Source organism: Theropithecus gelada, chromosome 4 (genome assembly GCF_003255815.1).
Source record: "Theropithecus gelada isolate Dixy chromosome 4, Tgel_1.0, whole genome shotgun sequence".
In the NCBI taxonomy this organism is placed as follows: Eukaryota; Metazoa; Chordata; class Mammalia; order Primates; family Cercopithecidae; genus Theropithecus; species Theropithecus gelada.
Genome location: NC_037671.1, coordinates 23,638,294 through 23,652,685, shown reverse-complemented (window position 1 = coordinate 23,652,685; position 14,392 = coordinate 23,638,294). Strand labels below are relative to the sequence as shown.

The 14,392-nt window shown below is 38.2% G+C and overlaps 1 protein-coding gene across 3 annotated transcripts in view; it reads right to left on the bottom strand.

The window, feature by feature from the left end:
* CDKAL1 (CDK5 regulatory subunit associated protein 1 like 1) overlaps positions 1 to 14,392 on the bottom strand; it is a 712,947-nt gene that overhangs the window by 635,681 nt on the left and 62,874 nt on the right. The gene's annotated exons all lie outside the window — the stretch shown is intronic.

Here is a 14,392-nt window from a genome sequence, read left to right as displayed (position 1 = left end):
CCCTGTATCCAAAAAAAAAGAGGAACTGATAAAATGAAAACTGAGCACAAATTTTAGTGTATAATTCTAGAATCAAATAGGGCATATATGCCTGGACATGCAAGAATGTAGTTATGAATTTGATCAAAATGTTATCAATTTCTAGCATTAAGCCTTAGGCACACTTTCAAAAATAGATTAGGCAATAACACAGGACATAGGCATGGGCAAAGACTTCATGACTAAAACACCAAAAGCAATGGCAACAAAAGACAAAACTGACAAATGGGATCTAATTAAATTAAAGAGCTTCTGCACAGCAAAAGAAACTATCATCAGAGTGAACAGGCAACCTACAGAATGGGAGAAAATTTTTGCAATCTACCCAAGTGTCAAAGGGCTAATATCCAGAATCTACAAATAACTTAAACACATTTACAAGAAAAAAATCAAACAACCCCATCAAAAAGTGGGCAAAGGATATGAACAGACACTTCTCAAAAGAAGACATTTATGCAGCCAACAGACACATGAAAAAATGCTCATCATCACTGGTCATCAGAGAAATGCAAATCGAAACCACAATGAGATACCATCTCACACCAGTTAGAATGGTGATCATTAAAAAGTCGGGAAACAACAGGTGCTGGAGAAGATGTGGAGAAATAGGAAGGCTTTTACACTGTTGGTGGGAGTGTAAACTAGTTCAACCATTGTGAGAGACAGTGTGGTGATTCCTCAAGGATCTAGAACTAGAAATACTGTTTGACCCAGTGATCCCATTACTGGGTATATACCCAAAGGATTATTAATCATGCAACTATAAAGACACAATAGCAAAGACTTGGAACCAACCCAAATGTCCATCAGTGATAGACTGGATTAAGAAGATGTGGCACGTATACACCATGGAATACTATGCAGCCATAAAAAAGGATGGGTTCATGTCCTTTGCAGGGACATGGATGAAGCTGGAAACCATCATTCTGAGCAAACCACCACAAGGACAGAAAACCAAACACCGCACGTTCTCACTCATAGGTGGAAATTGAACAATGAGAACACATGGACACAGGGCGGGGAACATCACACACTGGGGCCTGTCCTGGGGTTGGGGGCAGGGGAAGGGATAACATTAGGAGAAATACCTAATGTAAATGACGAGTTAATGGGTGCAGCAAACCAACATGGCACATGCATATCTATGTAACAAACCTGCACGTTGTGCACATGTACCCTAGAACTTAAAGTAAAATTTTTTTAAAAAATAGATTAAGCTACATTTGAAGCGCTTCATTATTATTCCCTAGGTCTCATCCATACATTTGGCTATACTTAACCACTGCTCACAATTTTATTATTCATACTGCTTACACACAGACTGCTCATTAAGTGGCCCCCTAGGAAAATCATCTAGACACTTCTACGCTAATAAAACATTAAGCAATTAAAGGACTAATATGATACCACCTTCAGCAACTGAGTACCAGTAAAAGCACAGACATCAACTGTTAAGCCCCCAGTGGTTTTTCTCTTCAATGTAGAACAAAAAGTCTTTTTTTTTTTTTTTTTTTTTTTTTGTTAAGACGGAGTCTCGCTCTGTCGCATAGGCTGGAGTGCAGGGGCCGGATCTCGGCTCAATGCAAGCTCCGCCTCCCGGGTTTATGCCATTCTCCTGCCTCAGTCTCCCGAGTAGCTGGGACTACAGGCGCCCGCCACCTGGCCTGGCTAGGTTTTTTTTTTTTTTTTTTTTGTATTTTTTAGTAGAAACGGGGTTTCACCGTGTTAGCCACGATAGTCTCGATCTCCTGATCTCGTGATCCGCCCGTCTCGGCCTCCCAAAGTGCTGGGATTACAGGCTTGAGCCACCGCGCCCGGCCTTTTTTTTTTTTGAGACAGGGTTTCACTCACCCAGGATGGAGTTCAGTGGTGCAATCACAGCTCACTGCAGCCTCAACTTCGTCCACTCAGGTGATTCTCCGGCCTAAGCCTCTAAAGTAACTAAAACGACAGGTGCACACCATCATGCCCAGCCAATTTTTGTATTTTGTGGGGAGGTTGGGAGGGTGGGGGGCTAGAGACGGGGTTTTGCCATTTGCCCAGGCTGGTCTCGAACTCCTGGGCTAAGTGATCTGCCCACCTCAGCCTCCCAAAGTGTTGGGATTATAGGCATGAGCCACTGCTTCTGGCCATAAAATGTCAAATATTTGATTATCGTTTAAAAGTTCATATTTTTAAAGCTACACGCAGAACTATTAAGAGGCAAATGGCATGTTACCTGGGATTGCTTTAAAATTCTTCATCAAAAACATAAATAAAAGAAAAAAGATAAATGTTAAGTACTGAATCTGTGACAAGTATGGGGGTCTTGCTGAACTATTCCCTCTACTTGCAGGTATGTTTGAACTTTTTTCATACTAAACAAACATAACTCTTAAATATGAGAGAAAGAATACAAATACATTTAGTAAGTTAGCTTTTGACAGGTGCATTCGAATTAGAGGAGAAAAGATAAATTAATAAATGGTATCAGGAGAAATGGCTAGTCATCCACGGGAAGGAGAGCTGGAACCATCAATGATGCATAAATCAAAATAAATTTCATGTAACTCAAAGATTTAAATGTAAGAAAAGGAAACCATTAAAGTAACAGCAGAAACAATCAGAGAATTACCATCGTCATCTTGGAGTAAAAGAAAACACTGATAAAGTGAACTATGTAAAAAATAATTTTTTATTCATGGCAAGAGCAACCATAAACAACATAAAAATATAGCAAAGGGGGAGAAAGTCTGGAAATCATATCATGAAAGGTTAATTTCCCAAGTAGAGAGTGCCTACAAATCAGTAAGCGTCACCCAACAGAAAAATGATAAAAGGATACAGATAGGTCACAGAAAAGGAAACAAAAATCACTCTTGTAAGAAATGCAAACTAAAAGACACTGAGATACCATTTTTCATTAATCAGATGGGCAAGGATGAAAAAAACTCATGATACACAGAACTATGCTGGCAAGGCTCTGGGGAAACTAGCAAGCACATACGTTGTTGATGGGAGCATAAATTAATATAATCTCTATGCAAGGCAATTAGGTGATATCTATCAAAATTAGAAATGTACACAACTTTTAACCCAGTAATTACACTTCCAGACAGTCTAAAAATATATTTATGCATATGCAAAATGATACATAAATACAAAGACATGGACATCACAGTAACAGTTTCGTTATTAGCAAAAGCCAAGAAAAGAAACAACAAAAATGTCTAGAATAAAGGGAATGGTTAAATAATATATATATTATATATACATATATAAATATTTACTATATATAAATATCCTATATCTTCAAAATGGAATATACTACTACTTCAAAAAATAAAAACAGAAATTTTGTCGCAGCCAGGCATGGTGGCTCACACACGTAATCCCAGCACTTCGGAAGGCCGAGGGGGGCAGGTCACTTGAGACTAGGAATTTGAGACCAGCCTGGCCAACATGGTGAAACCCTGTCTCTACTAAAAATACAAAAAATCAGCCAGGTGTGGTGGTGCACGCCTGTAATCCTAGCTACTTCGGAGGCCAAGGCGTAAGAATCTCTTGAACCTGGAGGGCAGAGGTCGCAGTGAGCTGAGATCACACCACTGCACTCTAACCTGGGTGACAGAGAAAGACTCCATCTCAAAAAAAAAAAAGAAAGAAATTTTGTGATGAACTGATAAAACAAGGTAACTAAACCATATATTAGCCGCAATTACTTTTGCACCAACCTAAATAGTTAAATGAAAATCATGTGTATTATATGCTAACTTTTATACAAAAGGAGAAAGCAAAAAACATTATGTATGTATATATATGTGTGTGTGTACATTTATTCTTATAAATCCATACCGTGTGTGTGTGTGTGTGTGTGTGTGTGTGTGTGTGTGTGTGTGTAGAAACTGTAACAATGAGTTTCTTCCCAAATACTTAGCTGGAGCAGATGGCAGATGGATGGAGTCTTATTACTTACTGTATGTGTTTTGGTTCCCTTTGAATTTTGTGCCATATGAATATATTATCCATTCAAAAAAGTGATTTTACATAGGGAAAACATTCCAGGACATTGTTCTAGGCAAAGATTTTATCACTAAGACCTCAAAAGCACAGACAACAAAACCAAAAGTAGACAAATGGGTTTACATCAAGCTAAAAAGCTTCTGCACAGCAAGAAAACCATGAACAAAGACAACCTACAAAAAAGAAGAAAATATTAGCAAGCTATTCCTCTGACAAAGAATTAATAAACAGAATATATAAGGACTCAACTCAACAGCAAAAAAAATCTAATTAAGAAACAGGCAAAGGATGTGAATAGACATTTCCCAAAACAAGACATACAAATGGACAACAGGTATATGGAAAAATGCTCAACATCACTAATCATCAGGGAAGTGTAAATCAAAACCACAATGAGATATCATCTCACCCCAGTTAGAATGGCTGTTTTTAAAAAGACAAAAAATAACAGATGCTAGTAAGGATGCAGAGAAAAGGGAACTCTTGTTCACTGTTGGTGGTAATGTAAATTAGTACAATCATTACGGAAAACAGTATTGAGATTTCTCAAAAAACTAAAAATGGAACTACCATATGATCCAGAAATCTCAATTCTGAGTATTTATCCAAAGGGGAAAAAAAAATCAGTTTATCAAAAGGATACTTGCACTTCCATGTACACTGCAGCACTATTCACAATAACAAAGGCATGGAATCAACCTAAGTGTCTATCACAGAAAAATGGATAAAGAAAATGTGGCACATATATACAATAGAACGCTATTTGGCCATAAATAAAGAACAAAATCATATCATTTGCAACAACATGAATGGAACTGGAAATCATTATGTTAAGTAAAATATACCAGGCAAAGAAAGACAAATTTTGCATGTTGCCACTCATGTGGGGGCTAAAAACATTGACCTCATGGAGGTAGAGAGTAGAATAATAGACATCTCAGGTGGGAAGGGGATGTGTGAAGGACTAGGAGGGATAACGAGAGGCTGGTTAATAGGTACAAACATACAGTTAGATAGAAGGAATAGGTTCTAATGTTTGATAGCAGAGTAAGGGTGACTATAGATAGCAACAATATATTGTATATTTCAAATATACAACTAGAAGAGAGGACCTGACATGTTCCCAATAAACAGAAATGATAAATATTAATGGCAATGAACACCCCCAAATATTGACTCATTCATTACACATTGTATGCACATAACAAAATATTACATGTACCCACAAATATGTAAAATATTATGTATCAATTTTTTCAAGTTTTAATATTCTTAGCTTTATCCAAGAGCATAATAGTAATAGTAAACACCAGTGTCTTCGTTACACATATTATTAATTTTAAACTGGAATACATAACAAACATGTTCATTCTGGGTCACAGGTAAAATCTTTCCCATCTTATCATATACCAATAATAGAGTTAGCCTCCTGAAAAATAACACCATCACTTTAAAATCATCTGTAATCCCAGTACTTTTTGAGGCTGAGGCGCGTGGATCACTGCACAAAGGACCAGTCCACAAAAGCTGCCATATATAACAGGATTGCCAGAAATGGAGAACATAAAGAAAATGAAGGTATGGAAATTAAGGACAAAATTAAAACTTTTCCAGGGCTAAGACACGAAACCTCAGATTGACGGAATCCCTAGAGCCCTAAGCATGAAGTAGCTAAACAGACATTCACACCAGGAAAGTCCTTCTGATATTTAGATGACTAAGGCTAAAAATAAAGGCCTAAAAGTTTTTGAGAAATGAAAAACAAAAGATGCCTACAGAGAAAGAAAACAGATGGCCATCAGACTTCTTAACTTCTAAAGGAAGGAATGCCTCAAAGCTGTGAGGGAAAATGACTTTGAATCTAAACATTTACACCCATTCTAGTCCGGCGTGGTGGTGTGTACCTGTAGTGAAAGCTATTTGGGAGGCTAAAACAGGAGGATCACATGAGCCCAAGTTGAAGATCCTGTCTCCAAAAAAATTTTTAAATTTCAAAAACTAGACTCATTCCAACAATATGAAACAGTTTCAGTTTTGCAAAAGCACAGAGAATTTACCACCCAGACCTTTTCTGAAAGAATTACTCAAGAATTAGATTCTAGCCTAAAGTAGAATTTTGTTGCCATTCTCTCCCTACCTTTTATATTTTATTAATGTTTGTTTCCTCACTTGGATAAGATTTACTTACAGAAAGGAAAAGAAGAGAAAAGGAGGGAAAGCGAGGGAAGGGAAAGTATGGCCTGATAGGGGTTACTGGTCCTATAAGTTTGCACAGGAGGGAAGAGGAGAGGGAAGACTGGGCAAAAACAGAGCCACACATAATTTCAAAGTTGTTACTACTTCAAAAAAAAAAAACCTAAAAAACAAAAAACGTGTTCCACATCAGTCAGAACAACTATTATTAAAAAGTCAAAAAATAACAGATGCTGGCAAGGTTTGAGAGAAAAAGGAAAAGCTTATACAATGTTGGTGGGAGTGTAAATTAGTTCAGCCATTGTGGAATACAGTATGGTGATTCCTCAAAGACCTAAAGACAGAAATACCACTCAACCCAGCAATCCCATTACTAGGTAGATATCCATAGGAATAGAAACTGTTTTATTATAAAGACACATGCAAGTGTATATTCTTCGTAGTACTATTCACAATAGCAAAGACATGGAATCAACCTAAATGTCTACCAATGGTAGACTGAATAAAGAAAATGTGGTATATACACACCATGGAATATTATGCAGCCCTAAAAAAGAATGAGATCATGTCCTTTGCAGGGACATGGATGGAGCTGGAGGCCATTATCCTTAGCAAACTTGACACAGGAACAGAAAACCAAATCCCACATGTTGTCTTATAAGTGGGAGCTAAATGATGAGAACACATGAACACACAGAGGGGAACACCACACACTGGGGCTTATGAGAGGACAGAGGGTGGGAGTAGAGAGAGCATCAGGAAAAAGAACTAATGGATACTAGGCTTAATACCTGTGATGAAGTAATCTGTACAACAAACCCTCATGACACAAGTTTACCTATGTAACAAACCGGCACTTGTATCCCTGAACTAAAAATAAAAGTTAAAAAAAAATAAAATTTTCCAAAGACAAACCTCTAGAAAAAGGAAAAATCATATATATCATGCTTCATTTAGCAGAATATGGTTCCAATATTAAGGAGAACATTAAGATGAATAATAAAGGGCAGATCACTTGAAGTCAGGAATTTGAGACCAGCCTGGTCAACATGGTGAAACCCCATCTGTACTAAAAACACAAAAATTAGCTGGGCGTGGTGGTGCCCACCTGTAATCCTAGGTACTCGGGAGGCTGAGGCAGGAGAATCACCTGAACCTGGGAGACAGAGGTTGCAGTGAGTCGAGATTGTGCCACTGCATGCCAGCCTGGGCAACAGAGTGAAACTCTGTCTCAAAAAAAAAAAAAAAAAAAAGAGGAGGAGGAGGGGGAGGAGGAGAAGAAGAAGAGGAAGAGGAAGAAGACGAAGAGGAAGAGGAAGAGGAGGGAGGATGGAGGAAGAAGGGAGAAGGGAGAGAGGAGGGAGGAGGAGACGGAGCAGAACAAGAAGGAGAAAGAGGAGGAAGGAGGAAGAAGGGAGAAGGAAGAAAGAAGAAGAAAATAAAAAGATGTTTCAAGAGTCCAGGTGGAAATAGAAAAACACGTACTTGTTGCCAGCACACACACAGACAGAGGTCTGTTACGAAAAACCCAATGTCCCTCCAAGGCCAGTTATTCTGCTATAATCACATATGTGCAGTCCAAAGCATTTATAACACAGATAAAGACACAGACATGAAAAGAAATCAATGATAAATGTCTACTAATTTTATGCTTAACTTTATTAGTACAATACTCTCCCAAATCCATAAAAAGCCTATGAAGAAAATCATTCCTGTAAAGGTTTTGCCTCACTGTGAAAAGACCTTTACCAACTCTTATTATGCCAGCTGCAGCCACAAACCACAAACACCAATAGTGTGAGAGCCTTAAAAACAAAGCATATCATGCAAATCTTTTTGAATAACTTAATTATGTGTTATTTAATTTTATAACACATCACCCTTGCTAAGAGTACAGAAAGATGCTGAACAAGCATTATCATGTTCTTTCCTGACCTGGTTCCCCAAGGTAGCGCTACCTCCAATTGTTTCACTACACCAGTTGTAAAGGATTTGACTGCGGGCAACTTCAGACATATTCTCATTTATCCCATGCTCACAAACTCAAAAATAATTGGCTTCCTCTCTACTGGTATCAGCCATAGTTTTAACAGATGGTGCTGCTAAATGAGGAAGGTATGGTACTGAATACAACTAATGACTAACCATATGTCAACAACAAAATAGTGTTCTCGTCAAGGATATAACACTGGATTTTATTTACTTGTTTATTTTTGTATAGAGGAGAACATACTACAATGCAGTTATACAAAGTGACACTCACTTAGAACTGGAAAGAAACCTAAAAAGTACTAAAAAGTAGTAGCAGATTTTCAATTTCTTACATTTTCAATTTCCTAAAGTATACAAACTATATATAGATAACTTGTGTACTTTATATGCATATAAATTACACATAGTAGCAATTTCACTCTCATATTCAATGAAAATATATTTTCATTAGTTCAAAAACTTTCTCAACTTTGGCTGTATACTTTTGACATTACTAAGCACAATAATACTGTTCATATGACACACTAAACTTCCTTCCTCAGTAAACTTCTATGTATCCAAATGGTGATAACTTAAGAGTTTACTACTTATATGTTAATTTATTTCAGGAACAACAGAACATACTCAGATATAAGTATCTTGAGCTATTGCTGTATTTATTAAGAGCTATCTTGGGCTGGGTGCGGTGGCTCATGCCTGTAATCCCAGCACTCTGGGAGGCCAAGGCAGGTGGATCACTTGAAGTCAGGAGTTCAAGACCAGCCTGGCCAACACGGTGAAACCCCATCTCTACTAAAAATACAAAAATTAGTCGGGAGTTGTGGCATGTGCCTGTAGTCCCAGCTACTAAGGAGGCTGAGGCAGGAGAATCGCTTGAACCTGGGAGGCAGAAGTTGCAGTGAGCTGAGATCGCACCACTGCACTCCAGCCTAGGCAAAAGAGTGAGACTCGGTCAAAAAAAAGAAAAAAGCTATCTCATTATTTTACATTCTTAATGACACAACGGCAACAGGTTTAAACAAACAAACAAAAATAAATAAATAAAAGAACTGACTGTATTCTATTCCTACAAACCCCCACCAAGAAAAAATGGTAAATATCTATAGCCACCACTCCCTCTCCTGATAAATCTGTTTTTATTGTGTTATTTAAATTGTTCTTTAGAGTCACATGATTTTTTTTGGGAAAAGGGTCCTCTGAATCTTTTTTCTAATATTAACATTGTGACTCCAGGTGCCAACTGATATAAAAATCTATGATAGTCTATGAATCATTCAAAAGAATGTATAATTAACTAATTAACATATGCTCTTAAAATTATGTAACTATTTTATTTAGAAACACGTATGGCCTTTCAGCAAAATCACTGTGGTTATTTCAACAGAAATTACTGTAGTCAGAATAACAGGGAAAACACAATACCTACGTTAGACAGATTTCCCTTTTCCTGTTAATTTGGTGACCAGAAAAAACTACTTCTAAAAACTACTTTACATTCTTTCTTTTTTGCCCTTTTACTCAAGTAAAGAAATCTCCATCTACTACCTTCAGAAAAAGCAGCCCATGTGTGTGATGAGGTGTTAATACTTGCCTAGCAGTCAAAGACCCAGCCATAATCCTTGCTTACTACCAGCGACCTTAAGTCAACTACCTAAACCCTGTAAGCCTGAAAATCTTCATCTTTAAAATGAGATTAACACCACATACCTCACAGGATTTGTCAGAAGGACAAGATGAGATAACATATGTAAACCACCTGGTCTAGAGTCAAGCAAAAAGAAGCCAAATAAATAAAACCTCAATGCAGAAGACTCACACAAATAGCCAGAATGTCCATCAAAAATGCATTGGCAGACAGTTTTGCAATTTTCACCCTGAATTGAAATAGATTTTATGAAGCATCTCATGAAAGTTAGTTTTCTTTCCCATTTCACATCCAACTTTTCTGCAGTATTTTAGGATCAACTCTTTCAGCCTGATAAATTTTCTAACACGCATTAAGACGATCTCAAATCAATAAAAAACAAACACTGAAACATACCCTTAAAACAAGACCTTAGGAATATTGTGCTTCAAAAGCTTCTCTTTTGATTCTTCACTTTTCTCATCCTGTATTTATTTACAAATGATTCTTTTGGTGCTGAGATAAACTCTACTCCCCGACTTCTCAATTACCTTCTTGAAATTCTACACATTCAGCTTCTCTACGGACATAACCTTGCAGAAGCAATCCGGCCAATCTTAACTGTTCTCTCTTATCTATGTTCTACTATTTAATAAGGAGAAAATCTAGAGGGAAATAAACCTTCAATAAAACAAAGTATCTTGCTGTGATTAAGAAGTGATTCTAAATAACTAACAACAGGCTTTCATTATGCAGAAAAAATTCGTTAACTTTCTAAATAATGTTTCTTCTGTTTAATCTTATCCTATTCACTGTTATACAAATATATGGGATTCAGAAATAACATTAAAAGCTTCTACATGAAACAACCAAAAAACAGACACAATATGTAAAACAATAATTTTTCAAGACATTGAACATAACACAATGCAGAACAGTGAACCCTGAGAGATGGGAAACAAATGAAGTGGGCCCTACAATTGTCCCAGCTTACTGCTTTGTCAGTTTCCAGACTTAGCGGCAGTTGAGCAAGGCAGTCAGTCCAGAAGACTCTGCACTAAGACAGAGTTAAGAATTTGAGGAAATCAAGGCTTGCTAGACTTTGTCAGACAGAGTACCTGAGAGGAGTAATTACGGTACCCAGTTGAGCATTGACCAGTGCAAGTATGTGAGGAAACTAACCAAAGCTGGGGAAAGAATGACCTCAAAAGAACGGAGTAACGGTGCCCAGAGCTGACTCAGGACTGGGAATAATGCCTGTTCTTACCAGCCAGTCATGAGAAGATTTTCAGGTTTATAGGGTTTAGGTAGTTGACTTAGGTCGCTGAAGTTTCCATGACTGGTGGGGCACTGAGTAAAGCCCACAGAAGGATCTTGCCTCAGTAGCAAGGAATATTTAGCCCTTGACTAAGCATGGCTCCAGTCATGCTGAACAGAACCAACCTGTTTCCAAGTAATTTAACTGTATCCCAGAACAAAGCTCAAAAACATCCAGCAACCAAAATGGTAAAATTTACGATGTTCAGCATCTTATCAAAAATTACCAGGCACGTAAAAAATAAGAAACAGTAATACCATAATGAGAAGAAAAATTGGAGAATCAGAGCTGACTCAGAATTGGCACAGATGTTAGAACAGATAAATCATTAAAAAGTTATTCTAACCACATTAATGTACCCAAAAGTTAAGCATAGACCTGGAGGATAGTAAAGAGAAGACCCAGATCAAAGCTCCAGAGATAAAACAACCTCAGCTTCTCTGAGTTCTCTACGTGGTGGAGTGACCCAAACCTTCCTTCTTGAAATATCTGAGCCATTAATCATCCTGCCCTTTTTTGGCTGATATTATTTTCTATTAACCTTTACTGTTGGGGATAGAAGTATTAAGAAGTGCCCAGAGAATTCCCTGAATTTCAGATATTGTCTCTTTGACTCCGTGTATCAAAACCTCAATTTTCCCTTGGTTATCAGTATCAGTTACTCCAGTGAATAAATTAGCTCCTCTTTCTGAGCATTTGTTCAGTAGCATAAGGGCTGCAAAATGGCCAAGAAGCAGCCCCATCTTCCAATCTCATAGAACCACTCTTGTGTCCTCTAGTGGAAACACTATCCCCTTGAAGTCCAAGGTCTCCAAACCAGAGCTCAGCAAAGCTCAATATTTCCAAGAAAGGAAATAAAAGATCTGCAAGTGAGTTATTAGGTGTAACAATGAGCAAAGCTACTCTCACGTACCCCTTGAATCCTAGAGTAATGAATCCTGGCTATTGAAGAGACAACACATGTAATGGTCACAGATTCAAAGTGTATACTACATCTTGTAAAACAGAACCCCATCCTTTCATGGTACTGCCTTTCAGTTGGCATTAGGAGCATTCAGTAAGCCATTCTACCTTTCAATTAGGCCAGCCACTTTCAGATCATAGGGTATGGGGCAAGACCAGTTAATTCCAAGGGCATGAGCCCACAGCTGCACCTTCTTTGCTAGAGAAGGAATTCCTTGATCAGAAGCAATACAATGCAGAATGCTCTAACAGTGAATAAAGTTTTATGTGAGTCCACAGATGGTGGTGCTGGCAGAAGCATTATAGGTAGAGAAAGCAAATCCATATGCAGAATATGATACTAGCCCTGTGAGAATATATCTTTGCCCTCTCCATAATGGAAGAGGTCCAATATAATCAACAACTAGCAGATGGCTGGCTGGTTCCCTCAGTGAATGGTGCCATATCAGGGACTCAATGTTGGACTCTGCAGTTGGCTGATTAGGCACTCAGCAATAACAGTAGCCAGGTCAGTCTTGTAAAGCGAAAGACCTTATTGCTGAACCAATGAAGAGCTCCCAACCCTGCCAATACAGCCACCTTTTCACATGTCCACTGAGCAAGCCCTAACGTGGCTGAATAAAAGGCTGACTGACATGCACAGAGCATGTTGTTCTGTCCAGCTCACTAGCAAGTATTCTTTGCAGTAGATGCCCTTTAAGAGGTATTCACATGGCGCTCAATTTTCACAGTTTGTGGACATTCAGAGAGGTCTATTCACACACCTCTTCCCTAGACTTCCTTGTCACCAGTCTTCACATCCTATTTGTTCCAGGTCTCTGACCACCAAGATAAAACATTAATCAATGTAGATCTTTATCTCTGGCCATCTCCTACTGCAGACATAGTAGGCAACAAAATATAATGCATAGAAGTTCTGTCCACTGGGAAGATTTTCCTTCACCATTGTCCTTCATGGTGAGTCTTCTGTGGGGCTTTAGTGTTTCAGTGTCTGCTTTTGAGTAACACTTGCGTATCATCCAGATCTATCTATAAACTAGGCTCAAGTTTTCTTCCTCACTCAAATGGTCATAAGGAACATTCCAGGAGACCATACACATGGAATGAAGGAGAGGAGGCAATGAAACAGAAGTTGGTATCAAAGGAGTGTGAGCCACCAGCTTGTTTAACTTACTTATATTATCTGGACCTGCCCAACCTTGGTCTCTTATATACCATTATCACTTGACAACAGATAGCTGCTGCTTGTTCCCAACCTATAGCTAAATAGGTCAGACAACAGCCAATTCATGATGGGAAACTCAGCCACATGGTCACCTGGCATCTCATGATTAGGTGTTCAGCCTCTAGCAAAGTCAAAAGCCGGGAACTGTTTCTCAAAAGAAAAATCATTATCTGCAGACAGGGCACAGATTTGCTCTAAAATCCTAGAGGTCTGCACTGTGATTCTTTTATTGGCGCTTGCCAGAAACAAATAATACACAGAAAAAGAAAAAGGTAGAAGAGGAAGAAAAATCACTGAATAAACCTTTGCTCACAGTACCCTCCTTGTTTCCAAACTCAGAGGGAACAAGCAGATTCCACTCCCTACATGTATACCCTTCTGAGATTTAATCAGTATGACAGGACTATAGTCCTAATCAATAAGGAGACCCAAAACAAAAATTACCAGTAAGTTTTTCATCCTCACACTGAGAAACCGGATGTGACCATCTTCTTCACATGAGAAAAGCATACAATGAATACGGTTAAAAGGAATTTGAGGCCACAATGGGTAAGAAGAATAAAGTATGCCTCACTGCTTTAAACCCAGTCCAGAAAATTGATATCCCAGGGAAAGAATAACCAAGTGAGGCTGCTGAATCAGTAAGTAAGTAACCTCTGAAGAATCGCAGAGAAAGAAGAAAATATGGAAAGGCAAGAGGTAGGCAAATGTTCCAACTTCCCACGCAAAGGTAAATCAGGTAAACTGCTCATCTACCATCAATCCTCAAAAGACTATAATTATGCCATTTTCAAGATGGTTGATAAACCACTAAGCTGGAGGTAAAAGCCTAAAATCCTGAGGACCAAATAAAATAGCAAGCTAACCCCACTCCTCCCTGTCTAAGGGCTGGGAGACCATCCAGAATAAACTTGACATGACAATCCCTTGAAATCTGGGGTGAGATTCAATTAACTGACTTTCATATTATAGTGAAAAGAAAAATTTTCTTAGAAAAAGAGGGAAAAAACTTAAATTCCAGTAGTCACTGGACATG